Source organism: Garra rufa, chromosome 4 (assembly GCF_049309525.1).
Source record: "Garra rufa chromosome 4, GarRuf1.0, whole genome shotgun sequence".
NCBI classification, from domain to species: domain Eukaryota; kingdom Metazoa; phylum Chordata; class Actinopteri; order Cypriniformes; family Cyprinidae; genus Garra; species Garra rufa.
In genome coordinates, this window is record NC_133364.1 from 14,329,725 (window position 1) to 14,354,163 (window position 24,439).

A 24,439-nucleotide genomic window follows, 5' to 3' on the forward strand; every position below is an offset into this window, starting at 1 on the left:
TTTTTGAACAGTAAGATTTTTAATGTTTTTTTGTTTTTTTTAAAGAAGTCTCTTCTGCTCACCAAGCCTGCATTTATTTAATCAAAAATACAGCAAATTAAGTAATATCATGATATGTTTCTACTATTTTAAATAACTGCTTTCTATTTGAATATATTTTACGATGTAATTTATTCCTGTGATCAAAGCTAGTTTTTCAGCATCATTACGCCAGTCTTTCTCCAGTGTCACATTATCCTTCAGAAATCATTCTAATATGCTGATTTGCTCTTAGAGAAACATTTATTATTATTCATATTTAAAACTGTTGACTACATTTTTTCAGGATTCTTTGATGAAAAGAAATATCCAAAGATCAGCATTAATCTAAAATAAAAAAAGTGTTTGTAACATTATACACTACAGTATTCAAAAGCTTGGCGTCAGTATAATTTTACAGAAATGACAAAAATTGAACACTTTTCTTTAGCAAGGATGCATCAAATTGATCAAAAGTGATGATAAAGGCATTTATATGGTTACAAAATATTTTTGTATCAGATAAATGCTGTTCTTCTGAACTTGCCATTCATCAAAGAAACCTGAAAATTCTACTCAGCTGTTTTCAACATTATAATAATAATACATGTTTTTTGAGCAGCAAATCAGAACATCTGAACGATTTCTGTGATCATGTGACTTGAGTAATGATGCTAAAAATTCAGCTTTGAAATCACAGGAATAAATTAGATTTTAAAATATATTCAAATAGAAAATAGTTATTTTAAATGGTAAAAATATTTCAGAATTTTGCTGCTTTAGCTGTAAATTGCATCAAATAAATGCAGGCTTGGTGAGCAAAAGAGACTTCTTTAAAAAAACATTACAAATCTTACTGTTCAAAAACTTGACTGGTAGTGTAGCTGAAATAAAATAAGTTTATTTAATTGAATCTTTATTTATTTCAAGTACTGAAAATGGTTTATGTTTTTAGTTCTAGCTTTAGTTAATGATTTTCAGGACTCTTCAATGACAGTAACATTATACACTTTACTATTCAAAAGTTCAGAGTCAGTGTATTTTTGGGAGGGGAGAAATGACAAAAACGAATACTTTTATTTAGCAGGGATGCATTAAATTGATAAAAAATAAAGGCGTTTATAATGTTACAAAAGATTTCTATTCATCAAAGTTTGATGGTTTTTCATCTTGGCTTATGGTTTTAGTTCTAGTTTTAGTTAATGATAATGACCATGAATTTAGACAAGTATAGGACATTTACGATGATTAAAAAAAAAAAAAAAAATACATGATGTACTGTAAGACAAAAACTTCAAAGTTCAAACTATTTTTCCCCCATTTTAAAGATTTTACAATTTCGTACATCAGGTACCTGGCTTTTGAATTAAAAATGGAAAACAACTCCCAATAATGTCTAATAAAAGCAAACTGGTGTCTTCATGATGGCCTACAACAAGTTTAACTCTACAAACAGCAGCAACTTTCTGATTAAATATTTCAAAGCTGAGCAAGAGCATAAACATTTACATTCCCTATAGAAATTCCCATGCCTTTCACATGAATTCTAACGCCTTTCCATGATCTTTTGCAAGCTGAGGAAATCACAATTTTACAACTAGATTTCTAGGTTTTTCATCACTGTGGTATCATATATCATACACAGTAGTAAAATTGTTCATACTGGGCTTAGGTTTGACCCTAGCAACAAGGCATTGTTGAAAAATAGAACAAAACAAACCCAAATAGACCTAACAACTTAGCTGCATTTATTTTATTTTATTGTTTTGTTTTTCTTTGCGTTTTTGCCGCAGGGGTGTACTTCTACAATCTACATTTATTTTTTGTTTTATATATGAGGTCTCAGAGACTAGATACAAGTAATCTAACTTTTTTGAATTAAATGTGATCTCATAGAGTATTTTGTTTATCAGCTCTTACAATTCATAAAAGTATCACGTATCAATCTTTAACAGAAGTACAAACAAACATACTTAGATTTAAGGCTCTCTCAGAGAAAACAGAACCTGGGGGTTAAATAAATAAGCAGCTTTATTTGCTTTTTAGTTGATCAACAGAGAAATTCCGTTTGACACAATGAATAAAAACTCTTTAACGTCAACAGGCAGTGAGTGACTGTTCTGTTGTTTGTTAACAAAACTTTCAAATTGTTATTTGTATTTTCAAAACAGATTTATAAACCTACGAGGTCACCATATTGAAAGCAAAACAGGTTATTTTGACTTTGCTCATAGTATTTTGAGACAATATTGACATATGTGAATTATTCAACAACAACAACAAAAATACTTTTTCGCATGACTGACTGAACACAAGCACATTGCAGAAGTACATTTGTTGTCATGTGCTTTTGAGATTAAAACTAGGCTGTAAAATAGCCTATATGGCTAACTTTATGTTACAGTTAGCATTTATAAAATCGTTTATTAAACGATATAGAAGATATAAACATTTTTAAAAATCATACCTGATGTTGTTCGTTCTTTTCAAATTGAATACAGGCGCTCTTTCTCACACTCTTATGAGTTCCGGGTTTTTCTGCGCTCTGATTGGTCCTCACAAAAATCGAAACTGCCGTCCCCTGTGATGTCATCGCGAAACTTAGGGGGTCATTTCACCAAAAGGCTGCTTTCTCTACCCAATGTGTGTAAAAGTATGTAAGTAACAATTACTTTAATCTTTAGACGTTTATACGTGGAAAAACTGACCAACAGTTAAATAATTATATAAATACTTATTCCTATTTCTAAAAGATTACACACTTTATAATACTCATATAGGCCTATATGTGACCCTGGACCACAAAACCAGTCAAAAGGCTAAATTTTACAAAACTGAGATGTATACATCATAGAAAGCTCAATAAATAAGCTTTCTATTGATGTATGGTTTGTAAGGATAGGACAATATTTGGCCGAGATACATCTATTTGAAAATCTGGAATCAAGGGTGCAAAAAAATCAAAATACTGAGAAAATCACCTTTAAAGTTCTCCAAATTAAGTTCTTAACAATGCATATTACTAATCAAAAATTACATTTTGATATATTTATAGTAAGGATTTTACAAAAAAAATCTTCATGGAACATGATCTTTACTTAATTTCCTAATGATTTTTGGCATAAAAGAAAAATCAATAATTTTGACCCATACAATGTATTTTTGGCTATTGCTACAAACATACCCCAGCGACTTAAGACTGGTTTTGTGGTCCAGGGTCACATATAATACTCATTCTAAGTCATTCTTTGTCTGACAGAGTGTACGGAATTAAATTTACTTTTTTAAATCACCTTTTCAAACTGAATAAGCAGACATGTTATAGAACGACCCTGAGAGATCTTAGTATTATCGACTGTCCACAGGCATATTCTCAAGATTAAAACACTTGTGAGTGGATAGATTATTTATGACTTGAGTTCTTTTTGTTTGTTTATGATCATTATGAACGAGATGGAGCAGCCCTGAGAGAAATAGGCCTACTTTAATTGTGATGCTACACAGTTTCTGTCAAACCTTAAACTTATACATAGAAAACGAATGTCTAAGGCATGTTAGGTGAATCCAACAGCTTCAAAGCGCGAAACAGAGAAGTAGTAGGCTATACTAAATATATCTCCTAAATAAGATGAACCATTAATTTTACATTTAACTTTTCGCATCCTAGGAGTTAAGAAAGGGAGTTTAGTCTATACTCCTGATGATTCATCTTAGGAAATGAAGGGAGGAGAAAACACATCTCAGCAAATTTCTGCTAATTATACAAGAGTGTTGGCAAGATGAAAGTGATGCCCCGTGATCGGGCTTGGCACAGTAATAGCCCCTAACTCCTTATAGACAGTCCCTCTAATATAAGGAAATCCATCAGGACCCCCAAGTTCTAAAGTGCAAGCATCAACTTCTCAAACTATTTGCTTCTCCTTCCCCTTCCCACAAACAAAAAGCTTGCAGGCCGACATCAGCGAGAACACTGACATCTAGTGTTGCCTGTGTGGCTATCTGAAAATATCCAGCCTCTGACCAACATGGCAGATGCAGCAGCCTTGTGTAAAACATGGCCAATAGGCCTGATTTTATAGTCCTCTTGCATTAGGAACTCTAAGGTATTAAAATTAGAGTGCATGATCTCCTCGTAAAGGGATAGTTCACCTAGAAATAAAAAATCTGTCATCTTTTCCTCAACCTCATGTTGTTTCAAAACTGTATAACTGACTTTGTGTTTTTGTGTAATGAAAGTCAATGCATGAGATTAAAAAAAATCTAATTATAACAATAGAAAGGTAATTGCGAGTGCGACTCATTATCTCACAATTCAGACTTTTCTTCCTCATAATTTTGAGCTTATATTTTACTTTTATGTTTACATTTAGTCATTTAGCAAACACTTTTATCCAAAGCAACTTACAAATAAGGATAACAGAAGCAATTATACCAACGAAAGAGCAACAAGTCATGGTTAGTTTCACAGTTCTGACTTTTTTATATCTCACAATTCTGATCTTTTTCCCCACAATTCTGAATAAAAAGTCAGAATTGCAAAATATGAAGTCTGAGAAGTTTGAATAGTGAGATAAAAATGGGAAATTACATTTTTTATTCTTTATTCTATGACAGAAACACAGAATAGCGAGATGTAAACAAAAACTCATAATTGCAAGATGGAAACTCAGAATTGTGAGAAAAAAGCCAAAAATCGGATAATTCTGAGGGGAAAAAGCCAGAATTTCGATATATGAACTAAGAATTACGAGACATTGCAAGAAAGTCAGAATTCTGAGTTTATATCTAGCAATTCTGGGTTTTTTTTTTTTTTTTTTGGTGAGAAAGGCGAGATGTAAACTCAGAATTGTGAGAAAGTCGGTCAGAATTCTAAGTTTAAATCTTATAATGCTGACTACTTCTTCTTTTTTTAGAATTGCAATATATAAACTCAAAATTCTGAGGGAAAAAAGCCAGAATTTCGATATGTAAACTAAGAATTACGAGATATTGCAAGAAAGTCAGAATTCTGAGTTTATATCTAGTAATTCAGTTTTTTTTTTTTTTTTTTTTTGGCGAAAGAGAGATGTAAACTCAGAATTCAGAGAAAAAGTCATAATTGCAAGATATAAACTCGTAATTGTGAGAAAGTCAGTCAGAGTTTCAATTTCACAATTTTGACTCTTTTTTTCAGATCTGCAACATATAAACTCAGAATTCTGAGGGGGGGGGGAAATAATTTTGATACAAAAAAGGCAGAATTCCGAGAAATTTATTGCGAGAAAGTCAGAATTCTATATAGCAAGAAATATTTTATATCTAGGAAACTCTGAACTATTTATTTATTTTTTTGGTCAGAATATCAAGATCTAAACTTAGGATTCAGAGAAATCTCACAACTCTGACTGTTTTTTGTTTTTTAAACTGCAACATATAAACTCAGAATTCTGAGGAAAGGAAAGGCCAGAATTCTGATAAATAAACGAAGAATTACAAGATATTGCAAGAAAGTCAGAAATCTGAGTTTATGTTTAGCAATTCTGTTTTGTTTTTTGGTGAGAAAGGTGAGATGTAAACTCACAACTCCCTGAAAAAAATCATATTGTTAGATGGAAACAGAATGTCTGACTTTTGTCTGACTTTTTTGAGAATTGAAAGATATAAACTCAGAACTCTGAAGAAAAAAAAAACAGAATTCTGAGAAATTTATTGCGAGAAAGTCAGAATTCTATATATCTAAGAATTCTTTATATCTAGGAATTCTGAATTATTTATTTATTTATTTTGCTCAGAATAACAAGACCTAAAATCAGAATTCAGAGAGAAAAGAATTGCGAGATGGAAACTCAAAATTGTGAGAAATTTTTATAGTTGCATATAAACTTTTTTCTGATTTTTCTGAGAAAAAAAAGCCAGAATTCCTATATATAAATTAAGAATTACAAATTAAATTTTATTTATTTATTTATTTATTTATTTTTGGTGAGAAAGGCAAGATGTAAAATGAAATTTATGAGAAAAAAAGAATTATGATACATAAACTAAGAATGACAAGGTATTGAAAGTCATAATTCTATATAGTTTATATCTAGCAATTTTGGTGAGATTTAAACTTTAGAAAAGCCAGGATTGCAAGAAAAAAAAATCTGAATTGTGAGAAAAGGTTGCAGTTACTTTCTTTTTTCAGAAATGGGCTTTCATACAACAAAAGATCATGTCCACATTCTGGAAAATGGATCACCTATAAACCATGAATATATACAAACTATAGCTTTAATAAGAGCCACAAATAAAAATTCTATCACCTTCATGTCATTCCAAACCTATAGCACTTTCCTCTGTGTTTTGGTCAATACAGTGCAAGTCAATGGGGTCCAAAACTTCTTTTGTATTCGCATTTGGAACAACATGAGGCTGACTGAGTTTTCATTTTTGGCTGAACTATTCTATTAAAGCCATGTGTGACGCAGTGTACATACAATAAATTGTATAACTCAATATATGCTCATTAACACTTAGAGTGTGCAGTGTTCCCAATAACATAAGGACTTTTTCTCGAGTGCCAGCTGAGACCTTGCCCTTGAGTTATGTTTTCTCGGTGAGCTGAAAGCGCTTTGTGAACGTACCTGAGACATCAATGTCAGAAGCAATAACATCGTCTCTTACAACTGAAATCCATAGATAACCGAAAACGTTAATTCTGACGTAGTTTTTTGAAAAACACCACCAAGTATAACCTATTATACATAGAAGCTATTAAATCTTACAATGGCACTCAAAAAGGTGAAAAATAGGAGCACTGCGAATCGCCAAACTGATAAAATACATCTTTAATGAGAGATTCATTAAAATGTAAAATGTATGACAATATTGGCGGCTCTGCTCTTTATTGTTTTCAATTTTATTGTGTTTCCAGAACATTTGGTATTATAATAATTGGCCCCAAAACAGACCTGTGCAAATTAGGCCCATTTTGCCTCCAGGCTATTGAGGCATGAACAGTCAGAGACACCGCAGACAAAGGGTCCTTTTTCACCTGAGGAGAGAGGAGGGGGAAAAAAAGCGGTAGGAGCGTCAATAATCTACACAAGTAAAGCAAGTCTCCCAAGGTTTTCCAGCCCTGTGGTGCATTATTCATACTCACCGTAGCCAGAGGACTCTTAATTGACCCTTGCTCCTCGCAAAACTTCATGAGATGAAAGAATGCAATGTTTTGTAATTCAACTTTTTTTTTTCTGAGTCCCCCTCACTCCAACTCAATAGTATTGGATTTCTGTTCATGAATTATTCAGGAGCAAAAAAAGAGAGGTAACCCTAAGCTTAGAGATGTCATAAGAAACTATGCTGCAACTGCAGAACATATCGAATCACTTAGACAAAAACAAACATGGGCCCCATCACAACAAATAGCGTTCGGGGCCTCGCGACGCCGGAGCCTTTTGAGGAATTTACGGGTCAATATCCTTATTTAACAGCCGTGATAAGAGCGAGGAAAGGGACTTTTCATTTTTAACAAATGACGCCTGCTGTGCGATCGGACGTTAAGTGGCTTCATGAACGCAGACTGTTTGCCGCTGAAGTACATGATCGTTCTCGTTAGTCTTAATTACAGGGATTTGTGATACAGTGAGGGCATTAGAGGCTAGAAATTGTTTCAAACGTCTCCCAGGCGATTTTGCTAGTGATATTACAGAGCACAAGAAATGAGTTTTAGGGCTTTTGACCCACATCTGTTAACTTGAAGGTCAGCTATATGCAATTTTAGTTTTTGTTTTAGACATTGTTTTGTCTTCTGAGGAAAGTGTCCTTTAAATTTAGTCAAAATTCCATCAGGGTAGATAAAATAGAAGAATAAATAAAATAATAACCAGAATAAACAGAATAAAGTGCAAAAGTTAAATATTAATTTAAAAACAGATCAAATATTTAACAGTTCAACCAAAACTAAAATTAAAATAATTGTAAATGAAATAAAGGTGAAATAAAATAAAGTATTGGATAAAAAAAAGTGAAAATTAGAAATGTTGCCTTGACAATGAACTGAAAACTAAAATAAACATAAAAGAATATTAGAAATAAAAAAATATATAAATAATAAATATATTAAAAAGTAATAAAAATGACAAAGGTGCATAACATTTCTAAAATTAAATTTCAAATTGAAAATATAAAATAAAAAATAAAAATTTCTACTAAATATCAATTGAAAAAAAGCTAAAATAAAATATTAGATAAAAAATCTGTAAATTTTTGTAAAAAGAAAAAGAAGTGAAAATTAGAAAATGTTGCTTTGGCAATGAACTGAAAACTAAAATGAACATAAAATATTATTAGAAATATAAAAAATGTAAATAAATATATTAAAAAGTAATAAAAATGACAAAGGCACATAACATTTCAAATTGAAAATATAAAATAAAAACTCGTTCAAAATATTAGTTGGAAATAAAATAAAATATCAAATTGAAAAAAACTTAAATGAAAAATGTAAAGAAATATTGCCTTGGCAATGAACTGAAAACTAAAATAACCATAAAAGATTATTAGAAATATATTTCAAAAATTTAAAAAGTAATAAAAAGAACAAATATCAAAAAAAAAAACTTAAAATGTGTAAAATACCAAATTAAAAAAAACTTAAATGTAAAAAAATGTGTAAATTAGAAATATTGCCTTGGCAATGAACCGAAAACTAAAATATTAGAAATATATACATAAAACAAAGGCAAATAGCATTTCTGAAATTTAAACTAAAATTAAATATAAAATTGAAAATAAAAATAAAAAACTCCAATATATTAATTGAAATAAAGCAGAAATAAAATATTAAATAAATAAAAAAAAACTTGAACTTAAAAAAATGATTTAAATATTACAAATGTTGCTTTGGCAAATGAAAACTAAAATTGACAAAAAAATTATTAGAAATATAAAATAAATGGGTCAAATGTTTTAAAAAGTCATAAAAATGACATCCAAAGTTAAGTGTAAAATTTAAAATATTAAATAAAAACTTATTTAAAATATTAATAAATATTAAAAAATATACATTAGTAAAACTAAAATAACATTTCTTCAAAAAAATAAATAAAAAAATGGTTAATACCTTGAATGTTATTTTTCTAGCAATATTTTCATCAACCCAAAACCCTCAGTTAATTAACATTTCCATCAGTAATTTTAATTAGATTAACATTGTCTATGCTAACAACGTTCCAAACATTGCCAATTTGAGGTCTCTCTCGACCAGAAAAAAAACAGACCAAAAACATGGATGACTCATCCTGCACTACAAATCCCTGTCCAATCAAATGTGCTCTAGAACAAGACAGCCCCTCCCCCTTATAGATAACTGCCTCTTTAACAAGTCCCGCCCAGCTACCAGAAACATGCAAACACAGGCACTTGTAAAGCCACTTGAATCTCTACACTTCAAAAGCCTCATCTAAATCAACTCTACAATTTCCCAGCTTTCATTTGACCTTAAATTCAAACCATTAAAGCGTGCGTGTACTCACTAGCTTATAAGGTAAATGAGAGATTAAGAGCTAAAAGGAAAACGAAGTCACGGACAAAGCCGCAAACACGTCGACGAAGTGAGCGAACAAGGCAAACAAATTAAAAGAGTAGCGAGGATTTTCAAAAGCAATTTGTTGTAATTGCCTATTGGTTGCCTTGATTAAAGTTTTCAATCGGCCCCCGCAACCCCGACTCTCCATACTTGTCGCTGTTTCGGCATGTTTGAAAACGGTGAGCTCATTAAAGTAAAATGACTGTTTGGCCCTGGGAAAAAAATAATCACATTGAAACAAATAGACACAAAAAAAGTGGAGTGACTCTCCAGTCGAGAAGGACCATTGAAAAAAAAAAAAAGCGTGGCGCTTGCAAAACCCAGCGGTTTTCATGGATAATGATAAACTGTCATGCCTGCAATTACCGCAAGCACAGGATGGCAGGGTTTTATGCGTGTCAATGAGGTTTGCTCCTAATTGACGATGGGGGACACTAACTCTCTTGAAAGCTGTCATTCAATCATCAAGCATCGCGACGAGAGGCTCACCTATTGAATTTCGGCGTGCGCGCCGCACACGTGCGCTCCAGGTAGAGCGAGGGAACGGCTCAGTGTTGTGTGTGTCATTTGTGAACGTCCATCACCGAAACATTTGTTCTCAGGCGTCCACTTTTGGGAATGGAAATTAGAGCGTAAAAGTTTGCTCGTTGCACGGTGGGCCGGCTGTCACGCTTTCGCAAGAGACGCATCTAAAGTTAAACTCGTATGACATTAAATGTCCACGCTGTGTTTTACCTGTGGGACAGAGTGAATGTTTGGAGTTATGCTTGGGTTGTCACTGCATGTGTTTAACCAGTGCCCGGACCTCTGGGATCCCATTTAAGTCAAAGCTGCTCCAGCAGTGCAAGTCATAGTGAACAAACAAGCGGCAGCACTTTCCTTTTCATTGCAACCTTATTTTTAGCTGCCTTTTATCTCGTTATAATTGGTTTATTCTCTTGAGATGTTTTGTCTTTTATTTCAAAGTGATTAACTGCAAAGAGGGTCTGCTGAGCTCATGTTGCCTGTTTCATTTGAACATATTATTAGCACTCTGCTGTTCCTAATATGTCTGTTTTAATTATTAGGATTCATCCACCTTCAAATGTGACTTGACAATGCAAATACACTCTTGGAAATGTCAAAAACAACCTATTAGCTACTTCTCAAGACAAACTTCTGAAATGCAGTCACAAGTTCCATAATTCTAGTTTAGATCATATTTAAAGGGATTTAACAGGACAACATATATATATAGTTATCAAATATGGCAGAGACCTTGTTATTTGTACCCATAACAACTGAGTGATACGCTGAATATTGTGAATGTCTATTGTATGTCACATAATTTCTTATAAGTGGACTTATAAATGTATTATTAAGCATAATAACAGTGTAATAACAGTGTAATGTATATATTTATATATATACATTATTATTTTCATATAATAATATAGTAATAATAGTGTAAATATATATATTATGTAATATATAGATTTCCTGTGCCACAAAAACATTAGATAGATATTATTTATATATTCTTTCTTTCTTAGCAAATTAAAATATTATACATTTTAAAATACATTTTAAAATATTAATAAGCGTTAATCTTATATGTTTTTATATTATTTATATAAATATTTTATATTATTATGTATTATTTAGAATAACAAAAAGTATTACAAATAAACAAAATAATAATAATTATTAATTATTAATAAATAATTAATAAAAATAGTAATAATTAACAAGAAACTGTTTTTTTATTTTAAATAATTATTCCATGAATTAAGCCACACTAAATCTTCTTGAAATTAATTTCTGTTACTCATTTTTACATTAAAAATATATTATTTTCTGGAGCTGAAACACTATGAACATACTTAAATGTGACCCTGGACCACAAAACCACTCATAAGGGTAAATTGTTTGAAAATGAGATTTATACATGATTTGTTATGATAGGACGATATTTGGCCAGGATACAGACAACTATGGTTGAGGCCAGGTGAAAAAAATCTAATTATTGAGAAAACTGCCTTTAAAGTTGTGCAAATGAAGTTCTTAGCAATGCATATTACTAATCAAAAACTAGGTTTCAATAGATTTATGGTGGGAAATTGACAAAATATCTTTATGCAGCATGATCTTTACTTAATACCCTAATGATTTTTGGCATAAAAGAAAAAATCGATAATCTTGACTCATAAAATGTATTTTACTTTTACAAATATACCCTTGCTACTTAAGACTTGTTTTGTGGTACAGGGTCACAAATATGGAACTGGATGTTTTTTTCTTTTTTTATAATTATGCCATGAATTAAGACACTGCCGAATCTCCTTGAAATTTAATTTCTGCTACTAATTTTTACATTAAAAATATATGCTTTTCCAGACTTGGAGCACTATGAACATACTTATATTTTTTAAAGTGTATGTCGGATATGTACTTTCTGCATATTTAGTTTGCTTGCATAAGCCTGCGTCCCCTGAACTCCCCCAAACCCTGAATAAAGCATCATGTTTTGCTTTTGAATACCAAAGTTAGTTCTGATTCCAAATCTATATCATGTTTAACAGCGCTCGCCTCTGCCGCCTTAATTCGTGGTGAGTTTTGCCTGTAGCAGCTCGGCTGTTTACCAGCATCCAGCAACTCTGGATGTTTGTGTTGATTGGCAGTACGGCTCAGCAGGCGAAGCGCGATGAACGCGTGATATGTGAGGTCAGCTCAGTTACCGTCAGCGCCCTTGTTTGCCGTATTATCCACCTGCTTAAGTTCCTGGATGCACAGCCAGAAACAAGGTGCCTTATTCGTCTAATGATTCGCCTTCCACAATCCCCCACAACTAATTCCCCCAACGGGTGCCGTGCTTTTAAACTCAGCAGAAAGCCTATTTACCCACAAATTAAAGCACAGCATCAGTGTGGCACCAGATCCGGTGCATTCAGAAAAACAGGGCAATTACTTGGAAAGAGCGCACCTTGGGAATAGCGCTCATCGCAGGAGAGTGGGTGCGAGGCTCGGAGAGAGCAGTCTCAAACTCCGGGCTCACACTGAATATGCAGGAAAAACTTTCAGCGTGAAGTAAAAAAGGATGCATATCCAAAAAAGAGCCAGGCAGCAAAGAGTTTTTGGGGAGGGGGAAAGCCTTGCTCGTTCATTACATCATGGGCGTGGAGAGTATCTTCTCGGCGCTACACTTCTGAGGATGGCCTGGTTCCAGTGGGGATTCCTTTGTTGTCTTTGTTTTGGGTGTGGATTGACAGGCTCCTGGGAAAGGACGAAAAAGGGAATACTGCTGGAGAGGATAGGGAAATATCAGCTTCACGAGTTTCATGATTCTTCGCAACCACCCTCAACCTCCCATCCATGTAAGATGCAAAATATCCTTGCAAGGGGAGAAATTCACACAACTCGCTACCTTCTTGTGTTCCCTTTGGGACAGCCGGCCTTGGGGAGCTCCAAACTCCAAAATGGAGGCGCTGGCAGGGATACCAGCCACTGAGGGAATGGCAAGATGTGCGCGCCGGATTGTAGAAAGTTTTTGATCGCTCACAGTGGAAGTCATCAGCAGAGAACCCACCGTATGCTATTTACCACGAATCAGTCTTACGTCTATCATGGTTTGCGCTTCTTGGTCACGGGGGATGTTTTACCTCTCGTTACTAACGCTGGAGTGTAAGTGAAACTCGCTGGCAATAAGTTTCGGTAACCGACTCGTGCCTTCACATCATTAAAAAGCCACTGAGGCAATCCGGGTAATTCAAAGGGTTTGAGAAAAAACCTTATTTCTTAGAGCAAACAAATATTTACCAAAAAAGATCTCAAATGTTTTAATGCTTGTGCGAAGGCTTAAAGGACTGATAACTAGAGAAATTAAGTTTTCATCTGCTTTATGTATAGAAATTATCGTTCACACTCCATTTTTTTTTATTAAGTGCTGCATTTCCAAGCGAGTCACAATAAATTCATATTTTAGACAGAACTGGACTTTTTCCATCAGAAATTAATAATCCAAAAGGGGCATTACAAACTGGCTTTGACTGTATCTTTTTTTTAAATCAAAAATTATTGAGAAAAGCAATTTCTATTTTGGAATAACATGCAACAATAAATCGCTTACAATTTTTTGTAAGTTATGTTAGTTACCACATCATAATTTCTTATTTTCATTTAGTTTAAACTGAAGTATGCGGCATGCATGTGTATATACATAAGAAACATCAACAGAGTGTTTTTAAAAACCCTTTTTGTGCATAACTACTTCCTTCCGCCATGGATTCAAAACATTGACGCCCTGGAACTCACACCTCTGAAAACATCAAAGCAACTTTACAAATAGACATTATATTTATTAACTAATTAATTAATTATTAAACTATATTCTGTGACACAAAAACAGTATTATTTATACATTTATAGTGGATTTGGGTGTCCACCATGACAATCGCTGTGAGAAATAATGCAAGCAGAGTAATACAAATGGTGAAACAGTTGGAGTTCTGTCATCATTAGAATATCACACTCCTCTCACCCAATCAGATTCGAGGACCAGAAAGAACTGTTGTATAAATGAGCAATATCACATGAGTAGCAGTTCGCCATGGCTGAAACAACAACAGAGTGTTTTTAAAAACCCATTTTGTGCAGAACTTCTTTCTTCCGCCATGGATTCCAAAGATTTACGCCCTAGAGCACACATCTCCAAAAACATCAAAGCTGATTTTCAAATAGACATTACCTTTATTAAAGAATTGCATATTTAAAGTCTAAACAAGTACATTTTCGCCTAAAATCTCTTAAAACTATATTTTGTGACACAAAAACAGTATTATTTATAAAATTATAGTGAATTTTGGCGTCCGCCATAACATTCGCTGTGAGAAATAACACAAGCGGAGTTCCGATATCACTAGAATATCACACTCCTCTCAGCCAATCAGATTCGAGGACCAGAAAGAACTGTTGTATAAATGACCAATATCACACGAGTAGCAGTGCATTATGGCTGTATATTGGCACGGCCATGATTCAGCTGTAGGTAATCACAGGTGCCAATATACAGAAATATCACACAGCTACAAGTGTGATATTGCGTTTATACAACAGTTTGATGGCATGAGTGTGTATATACATAAGAAACATCAACAGTGTTTTTAAAAACCCTTTTTGTGCAGAACTACTTCCTTCCGCCATGGATTCAAAACATTGACCTGGAGCTCACATCTCCGAAAACATCAAAGCAAATTTTCAAATAGATGTTACTTTTATTAAAGAACCGCATATTTGAAGTCTAAACAAGTACATCCTCACCTAAAAACTCTTAAAACTATATATCGTGACACAAAAACACTTTTATTTATGAAATTATAGTGAATTTGGGTGTCCACCAGGACACTCACTGTGAGAAATAACACAAGCGGATATCATTAGGAATTTAAGTAAAGATGTTCCATGAAGATATTTTGTAAATTTCCTACCGTAAATATATCAAAACTTAATTTTTGATTAGTAATGCTAAAGAACTTTATTTTGACAACTTTAAATGCAATTTAATTTTCTTAATATTTAGATTTTTTGCACCCTTAGATTCCAGATTTTGTTATATTGTCCTATCCTAACAAACCATACATCAATGGAAAGCTTATTTATTAAGGCGATAAATCTCAATTTAAAAAAATTGACCCTCATGACTGGTTTTGTGGTCCAGAGTCACATATTTGACGCATGCACCCCATTCAAAAAATGTTATGCATCCCCAAATTTACAACAGCATAAACCAGTTTTATCATCAACACCTGTTAATAGTACATAACATATAGCATTTACTCTAAATAATTGAAAAAACTGCTGATCATTTGCAGTATTTTTTTCCACGGATCTTTCATTAACTAAACTTTGTGCAAATGAAAAGGTAAAAAATGAAGAGCGGATGCCTTTGGGCTTGCATCACTGGCCTTCCTGTCTCTTTACACCATGTGCCATTGCCTCAAATTATATATCTGGTAACCCCGCTGCCCCCTGTTCAGATAGCTTTTGACTGTAATAAATTGCCTTCTGAGTTTTCGCCTCATAAATGGCTCCTAAATCGAGATGTGGAGTGGTCTGATGATGTTTTAATTGTAACTTGCAAAATGTATTTGCCGTGACCTACAGACTTTTTGTGGCAGCTTCTATTCAATATGTATGTGTGTTCCGACACCTTGGGGTTTAAAAAGGTTAATTAACCTCTGGTGGTAGACCTTTCCTTTGCACTTAACTTGGTCTATGTCCTGATAGTACCATTAACCCATGCCCTAGCCTCTTAACCTCCTCTATCATTACCCACATAAAATCCATTAAAACTTCCTATTGATCTCGCCTTTTCTACCAAGACGTGTTTTTTAGCAGCTAGTTTGTGATTTTTAATTCTTACAAAGCAACCGGCTCACATAAATGGAGACACAAACAAAGCTTTCAGAGTTTCTATGCGTGAAACTTCACCACATCTAATTCGAAGCCGTAATTGGCTATGATTAACCTAATTACATGTACTGTATGTTATTCTAATGCATGCACTTTATTCTCAAAATCCAAACCGGACAAGCACTCATACGGTGAGAGTTTAAAGAGGAAGGCATAAATGCGCTTGCCTCTCTATAAGCTCTGAGTGAGTCAGACTATAATTGATTAAAACATTCTCCGCTGGTGAGGTGTTACTAGTGGTTAATGGAAACAACACCCCGACTAAGTTTGATGGAGAGACATCGGGCTAAAATGAGTACATTGTCTTTATGAGCAGACGTCAAACTGAAGCCCCCTTTGCTCCGCTTGCTCTGTCTGAAACAATAAAGCACAATTAGCGGGGGATTCAGGACTCGCTGTTTGTTCTGTTACTATGGCAGCGGCATTGATTAACACTTCAGCAGTCTCCAAATTAATGATGTAAAAGCTCCTATAAACAGCTACTCAGTGCATCGGTGCATCAATGCCTCTGTGCAGGTGTTACAGTGTGAGCGTTCGGGCTGGGGAAACAAGGCATTGTGGGATGCAAGTGTTGCAGGTGGAGGGCGGCATCTACTTTGCTAATATCTCGAAATGTAGATGTTAATTTGAAAGCCACTTATCTCAGGTTGTACGGACCAAATCTGCGAAAGGGAATTGTGATGCAGCTCTGTTTTCAGTATTGATCAAGACTATTCTTTTCCTTGTCTTTGTTTAATCAACGCCTCGTACAGCAGCGTTAACATTTAGTCGCCCCGCACACGTCGTTGTTGTTTAAATAGATTGATTTCCACAGAAAAACAACACGCCACCTCGATTGGTCTGAGGATAATTGCGAGAAAGCAACCAGTGTTGCGGAAGCTAATTTGAAAGTGTAGCATGCAAAGATGTTCATAAGTTGTTCGTAAGCCACTCATAATTTGATCTATGATCTAGCTGAGCATAAAGTAGTCAGTTACAATCATATACACTCACTAAAACAGAAATCACTAAAATGATTTAAAAACGTTTTTATTTCTTGAAATAGTTCATATATATATATATATATATATATATATATATATATATATATATATATATACACACACACACAGGTCCTTTTCAAAAAATTAGCATATTGTGATAAAGTTCATTATTTTCTGTAATTTACTGATAAACATTAGACTTTCATATATTTTAGATTCATTACACACATTTGAAAGTAGTTCTAGTCTTTTATTGTTTTAATATTGATGATTTTGGCATACAGCTCATGAAAACCCAAAATTCCTATCTCAAAAAATTGGCATATTTCATCCGACCAATAAAAGAAAAGTGTTTTTAATACAAAAAAAGTCAACCTTCAAATAATTATGTTCAGTTATGCACTCAATACTTGGCTGGGAATCCTTTTGCAGAAATGACTGCTTCAATGCGGCGTGGCATGGAGGCAATCAGCCTGTGCCACTGCTGAGGTGTTGTGGAGGCCCAGGATGCTTCGATAGCGGCCTTAAGCTCATCCAGAGTGTTGGGTCTTGCGTCTCTCAACTTTCTCTTCACAAGATCCCACATATTCTCAATGGGGTTCAGGTCAGGAGAGTTGGCAGGCCAATTGAGCACAGTAATACCATGGTCAGTAAACCATTTACCAGTGGTTTTGGCACTGTGAGCAGGTGCCAGGTCGTGCTGAAAAATGAAATAATCATCTCCATAAAGCTTTTCAGCAGATGGAAGCATGAAGTGCTCCAAAATCTCCTGATAGCTAGCTGCATTGACCCTGCCCTTGATAAAACACAGTGGACCAACACCAGCAGCTGACATGGCACCCCAGACCATCACTGACTGTGGGTACTTGACACTGGACTTCAGGCATTTTGGCATTTCCCTCTCTCCAGTCTTCCTGCAGACTCTGGCACCTTGATTTCTGAATGACATGCAAAATTTGCTTTCATCCGAAAAAAGTACTTTGGACCACTGAGCAACAGTCCAGTGCTGCTTCTCTGTAGCCCAGGTCAGGCGCTTCTGCCGCTGTTTCTGGTTCAAAAGTGGCTTGACCTGGCGCCTGTACACGGTGGCTCTGGATGTTTCTACTCCAGGCTCAGTCCACTGCTTCCGCAGGTCCCCCAAGGTCTGGAATCAGTCCTTCTCCACAATCTTCCTCATGGTCCGGTCACCTCTTCTCGTTGTGCAGCATTTTCTGCCACACTTTTTCCTTCCCACAGACTTCCCACTGAGGTGCCTTGATACAGCACTCTGGGAACAGCCTATTCGTTCAGAAATTTCTTTCTGTGTCTTACCCTCTTGCTTGATGGTGTCAATGATGGCCTTCTGGACAGCAGTCAGGTCGGCAGTCTTACCCATGATTGCGGTTTTGAGTAATGAACCAGGCTGGGAGTTTTTAAAAGCCTCAGGAATCTTTTGCAGGTGTTTAGAGTTAATTAGTTGATTCAGATGATTAGGTTAATAGCTCGTTTAGAGAACCTTTTCATGATATGCTAATTTTTTGAGATAGGAATTTTGGGTTTTCATGAGCTGTATGCCAAAATCATCAATATTAAAACAATAAAAGGCTTGAACTACTTCAGTTGTGTGTAATGAATCTAAAATATATGAAAGTCTAATGTTTATCAGTACATTACAGAAAATAATGAACTTTATCACAATATGCTAATTTTTTGAAGAGGACCTGTGTATATATATATATATATATATATATATATATATATATATATATATGATCAAAAATACAGTAAAAATAGTACATTTGTGAAATATTATTACAATTTAAATGAATGGTTTTCTATTTTAATTGACTTTAATTTTCAGTCTTTTATTACTACAGTGGCTTGGTTTTGACAAAAATTTCATGATTCGATTTGATTCTGATTCACAAGCTTGCAATACTATTCGATTTCTGATTCGATTTGATTCAGTATCAATTATTTTTGGATTTATATCAGGTACAGTACATGGAAAATTAAATTTAATTAATAATTTATGTGAGACAGATGGTACTACATTACTATTCTAGGTTACACTGCAAAAAAAATTATTTTCTTATTTACTGTTTTTGTCGTTTTCTAGTATAAATATCTAAACATTGTTGAATCAAGATCATTTACTGACAAGTAAAATGACTCAAGATATTATGTCTTATTTTCTGGAGAAAAAAAAAACTACATTTTGTTCGTTTTTGCTTAAAACAACCAAAAATATCTGCCAATGGAAAGGAAAATAGTCTTAATTCAAAGGCTAAACAAGATTATTTTTCTTGCACCATTGTCAGATATTTTTCAGCAAAAACAAACAAAATTTTGATATTATTTTCAGAAAACAAGGCATAATATCTTAAGTCATTTTACTTGTAAAGTAAGTTCATCTTGATTCAAGAGTCTTTAGATATTTATACTAGAAAACAATGCAAAAATACTAAGTAAGAAACTCATTTTTGCAGTGTATAATAAACTGTTTTTATAATAATAAAGTTACAATTAAATGATTATATTTCTACTCTAATTCGTTTTTTTAAATAATTTTTTTTAAATGGTGCCAGTCAAAAAACTTGATGGAATTATTAAAACATAAATTAAACACTGAAGAACAATAAAAAATTATAAAGATTATGTTATATGGTGCATATATTTAGCAAAATGCTCCTCTTGAGTTCATTTTTCTTATTGACTAACAAGATTTTGGTCACTGAATATGTTTTTTCTGAGGTAAATATGACATTGTTTACAAGCTGTTATATTGACGTCTTTCTGCAGTTAAAACATTGAGTAAGCAATTTCATGAGACAAATATTGATTTCAGTAAGTTGTATATTTTTTTAACATACCTTAATGCTTTTTCGTGCTGAAACTAATATTAAAGCAGAGAAGATGATCAGTTGACGTGCGCTTTGCGTTGCCACTTCTTTCGAACTGAGGAACTACAGGGATCTACATCAAACAGCGCCAGAACAGCATTTATTGTTTAAATACTGTAATAAAATGGACAGAATTAGAAATCTGAGACTTTGTTTCTTATCGAAAGTAACAAAGCACAAAGCTTATTATGATTTATTGGATGGAAGTTGCGCTACAATATTGCATTCATTAACGGAAAACAGCTAGACTAATGTGTTAAATTGATAAAAAGTAATAGTAAATATAGATATAGATAGATGTATAGATAGATGATAGAAAAAATGTTAAATTATTGCATCTGCTAGCTTAGCAATAAAGCTGTATGTGCAACAATTTAACAATAAAACCATTTCCTTTGTACATTGCTACTTGTTGAAAACATCAGCTTGTTACTGTAAAAGCTACACTATTGTGAAAACATCAAAACTGCTATCATGCTACTTTAAAATGTAGTTAAGTTAATAGCATCACACATTGTAGTTCAGCGACTGCACAGCACTGTAAACAAAGCAGGACATTTTGTGCAATTCAAAGCAGTTCAGAATCTGAGCAAATGAAAAGACAGCACCATACTGCTAGTTATGGCCAGTTCAATGCAAAGAGCACTACAGCACACCTCCACAAACGCACTTGTAATCACCATTGATGTGGGCTTAACGCAGCACTCCGTGGGTAGCACGGCCGAGAGAAACATTAACTCCCATTAGCTACAGTCTCTCGCCAGGAGTAAGGCAGCTGATCAAAGGTGGAACGCTGGGGAATCAGAAAATGTGGGCTTTGTTCAGATATCTTAAAAGTAGCAGGGGTTTAATTATGCCAGGGATTAGCAATTGCGCAGGAAAGAATAGACCCGCTGCAAGCTAAAGGTCTGAGATGCGCTTGAAGACCGAGATCTCATAGACTATAAACTCATGAGATCAGAGGTAAGGAGTCACGCCAAACGCATATTTGTATTTAACAACGGAACTGGAAAGGTGTTTAAAAAAAGTCTATGGGGAGAATTCAGTTGTGGCAGCTAATAGCCAAATTTATTTGTATGCGCTGTCCGCTTTGTTTTCACAATAGAACCCCCTTCTTATCATTTTATCTAAACAAATCTATCTTTTTTAAAATAAAATAAAAGTTTTGCGTCCTTTCCCTGCTGAAAAAAAACAGCTAATACCAGCCTAGGCTGGCTGGCTGGTCTTAGCTGGTTTAAGCTGGAAGTAGCTGATTTTAGCTGGTCTCCCAGCCTGGCCAGCTAAGACCAGCCTGACCAGCTTGGCCAGGCTGGAAAAGTGGCCAGAACCCCTCTAAAACCAGCCTGCCTTCCAACTATGACCAGCTAAAACCAGGCTGGTTGACCAGCTAAAACCAGCCAACCAGCCTACTGGTTTTAGCTTTTTTTTCACCAGGGTTATATCCTACTTTCTGCAGAGGCTAATTGCTAATGCTAACAGTTTTTCTAATAAAGTGCAAAAGGTAAACATTAGTGCTTGAATAGATAGATAGATAGATAGATAGATAGATAGATAGATAGATAGATAGATAGATATAGATTAACTTGTGGCAGCTAATAGCTAAGTTTATTCCCTTACAAAAATTTACCATGGTTTTACTACAAATGAAACTAAAAAGCCATGGTTACTACAGCTTTGCAACCTTTATATCCTACTTTCTGCAGACGCTAATTGCTAATGCTAACAGTTTTTCTAATAAGGTGCAAAAAGTAAACATTAGGGCTTAGGATAGATAGATAGATAGATAGATAGATAGATAGATAGATAGATAGATAGATAGATAGATAGATAGATAGATAGATAGATAGATAGATAGATTGTTTTGCTAATGAAACTAGTAGGTTACTATAGTTTTGTGACCTTTACATCCTACTTTTCTCTGGATGCTAATTGCTAATGCTAACAGTTTTTCTAATAAGGTGCAAAAAAGTAAACATTAGGGCTTAGCCTAGATAGATACAGTATAGATAGATTCACTTGTGGCAGCTAATAGCTAAGTTTATTTCCTTACCAAAAATTACCATGGTTTTACTACAAATGCAAGCAAAAAGCCATGCCTACTATAGTTTTGCGACCTTTACATCCTACTTTCTGCCGGTGCTAATTGCTAATGCTAACAGTTTTTCTAATAAGGCACAAAAAGCGAGAATTAGAGCTCTGAATAGAGATTAATACACACACAAAATGCACATTTGTCTATGTCAGCTAATAGCTAAAGTTATTTACATACACTGCCCGCTTTCTTTTAGCAACCAATTTAGCGATCTTAGGATTTAGAGATTAGGATAGATAGATAGATAGATAGATAGATAGATAGATAGATAGATAGATAGATAGATAGATAGATAGATAGATAGATAGATAGATAGATAGATAGATTCACTTGTGGCAGCTAATAGCTACATTTATTCATTTACAAAAATTTACTATTGTTTTACTACTAATGAAACTAGTAGATTTTGTGACCTTTACATCCTACTTTTCTCTGGACGTTAAAAAAGTAAACATCAGGGCTTAGAATAGATAGATACAGTAGATAGACAGATTCACGTGTGGCAGCTAAATCACCATGGTTTTACTACAAATGAAACTAAAAAGCCATAGTTACTACAGTTTTGCGACCATTTCATCCTACTTTCTGTGGGCGCTAATTGCTAATGCTAACAGTTTTTTAAATAAGGTGCAAAAAATAAACATTAGAGCTCAGGATAGGCAGCTAATAGCTAAGTTTATTTACATACACTGCCTGCTTTGTTTTAGCGACCAATTTGGCGATCTTCTTTATCTTTCCGTCTTTACCAACCACTACCATAGTTGATAGAAAATGTATACAAATCTTTAAGTAAAAATAGCCAATTGGCAATTGGCCTACTTTGTGTGGCTGCTAACTACTAATGCTAACAGTTTTTCTTATAAGCTGCAAAAAAGTGACAGAAAATGACTTCATTATTTTAGTAGCTTGGTTTCCATCCAAAGTTGTGATTAAGTCAAAAACCACCTCAAGCGAGCGTAAAAACTTTTTTTTTTTTTAAATATGGTATTTCCATCAATCGATTCTAATGCGATACTTCAAAATGCGCATAAAAACAGGGTGATGGAAACATAAATAGTACCAGTTTAGCTAGTGGATGCGTTTTAGCAATCCACCTTTGTGCTTTTCCACAGTTTTTTTATGTAGACATTTTTGACTCAGGACCTTAGTTTTTAAACACAAAAACACCTTCTGTTTGAATGACCTCTTGAACAACATTGGTGATTTGTGAAAAAGATGCTGTTTTAACGCTGAAATATCAACAGTACGCAAATTGCCACAAATGGTTGGGGAATTAGCACCCTGTGTTTAAACAGACTTTATTGTTTATTTGTATTGTTTCAGCTTTTCGGCTTAGGATCAGCCCTATAGCACCCCATCTTCAGCTTTAAGCCTCAGCGTGAGGCAATGACAGGCTCCTTTTCCTGCTCATTTAGCCCGCTAAATTCAAGGCACACGCCGGCTGTAACAAAGTGACAGGTGGGACGCACGGCAAGACAGCAAGTTCGCAAAGGTTGACTCTCATTAGGTTTCCAAAGCCCCACGACAGGCCCTCGCAGCTGCCTCCTGATGCACGTTCATCTGCACCTGCATCTGTTAACTGCGACGAGACAGCGAGCCGGAGCAGACGAGGAGGACTCGGAGGTGGGGGGCGGGTTAAAGAAAGTGGGGAAAACCGTTTTTGAATCCCTTAGTCCACAGCGGGTGAACTTCCTGCCCTCAGCCATCTTGCAGGCCTAACTCCTGTCATGCATACCCTGACACGCTGCACACTCCAGACTACGCGCTTTACGATCCCTAATCCCAATTAATGTCCAGGAGAGGTAACGGAGAGAGAATCAAAAGAGAAGCTGTCCCAGAGATGGGGCATGATGGGAAAGGGGGAGTGTGGTGGTGGAGGAGGGGTTGGCTGAACCAATTATTTTGAAGGGTATTAAGTCATCAGATTTACTTTTATCTTGATTGCATTGTGGAAGTCGTGCATAATTAATGGCGGGAGCTTATTAGGAAAAGATGATTAGGCAAATTACACAGGTGTCGGATGCATTTTTCATGATGAATTTTGCTGGGACAATCCTGTATTTCCATCTGTTCTGCTCCTATCAGAATGTCACTGCAGGGGAAATTAACGCGACGGCATCAATACCAAATAAATGAGGAGCCGACGGAACACCAAACAAGAGTAAATAAGTCTTTAGAGGTTGGCGCTGAACTGCGTCCTTTTTCACTAAGTAACTCGATTGTGAGCTGCAGAAAGGCTTCATCAATAAAATGGCTTTCTAATGGCCATTTCAGCCTCCTGTTTTATGACTACATGGTGCATGACCCAACATGTGATACAAGTCTTTCTATCGATAGGCTGAGGTCATTTATGCTTTAAGGTTAACACATTTTTGACGTGTATAATGAAGACTTTCTTCCACTTAGCTCACTAAAAGGAAAGAACATAAGGGAGAGCTCAATATTATGACCCTTTTACTTCCTCTGG